This window comes from Equus caballus, chromosome 26, assembly GCF_041296265.1.
Source record: "Equus caballus isolate H_3958 breed thoroughbred chromosome 26, TB-T2T, whole genome shotgun sequence".
NCBI classification, from domain to species: domain Eukaryota; kingdom Metazoa; phylum Chordata; class Mammalia; order Perissodactyla; family Equidae; genus Equus; species Equus caballus.
Genome location: NC_091709.1, coordinates 10,732,540 through 10,733,588, shown reverse-complemented (window position 1 = coordinate 10,733,588; position 1,049 = coordinate 10,732,540). Strand labels below are relative to the sequence as shown.

At 32.0% G+C, this 1,049-nt stretch overlaps 1 pseudogene; it reads left to right on the top strand.

The window, feature by feature from the left end:
- The first annotated feature begins 316 nt into the window (after window positions 1-316).
- On the top strand, window positions 317-439 carry LOC111770866 (U2 spliceosomal RNA; annotated as a pseudogene).
- Window positions 440-1,049: the final 610 nt, after the last annotated feature.

Sequence of the window (1,049 nt, the reverse complement as noted above, 5' to 3'; positions counted from 1 at the left end):
GTAGCTACCGTCACTTTGTAGAAACGTTTTCTTTCATAAGAATAAGTCCTATATAATTCTGCATATGAATAAGGAAAGGACAGGTATATGATGAAAGGACAGGTGAAAGAAGAAATGGAATTATCTTTGAGATTTGAATTGCTTTCACTTTGACATTTAATAATTTCATGTACATAAGAAATAAGATATTTACCCCTTTAGCCTTTTTAGTTTCAAAGATGGTAAAGATAAATGTGTTTCCTGCTGGGAAAATTTTCAAAGAAGTTATAGAGTTTTCAAAATAGTTATAGACAACAGTGCGAAATATTTCCTTATCATCGCTTCTCAGCCTTTTGGCTAAGATCAATCGTAAATATTTCTTTATCAAATAGTCTGAGGTTTTTTTCAAACTAATCATTTGATAGAGATTACAGTTTTTTCTACAGGAAATGAGGTTTTAGATCTAAATCGTCAGTGGCACAGTGTGTCTTTACTTATTGCACTGATTGTTTATAGATCCCGCGAATGCCCTTGGAGGCAGGCATTTCAGGAAGAGGGGGAATATAGCTTCACAACCACAGTAAGTAGACGGACTTGCAACTGGAGCCTTTAGGAGGTCGTAGGGACTGTGGGTGCACTTTGCTGAATTGATTTTATCTGTAAATAATTTCTGTTGAACACAACTTTTTGAGTAAGCAAGTGCCAAAATCTACTCCTAGTTTTTTGTTCCATATTCACTCATTTTTATATCAAAAAGAAGCTAAATTTAATTGTTACAACATGAAATTTCAAATGACAACTTTACACGTGCCACTGAACGTGCAGAGTGAAAAGGTTTTTCTGATTTTTGGACATTAGTAGTGAAGATTTATTTTCTAACTGTTAAATTACACTATTTTACCAGATATTTATGTCTCTATGATACAAGTAAGTCTTGTTAGAGTATCCTTTTTAGAAATGTATGCAATACATATTTACATAATATTGGTGATTATTACTACCATTGTGATTTAAAACTAAATGTTCATACATTTTCAGTGTCTTGTAAATATTTTAAAGACTTGTCATTA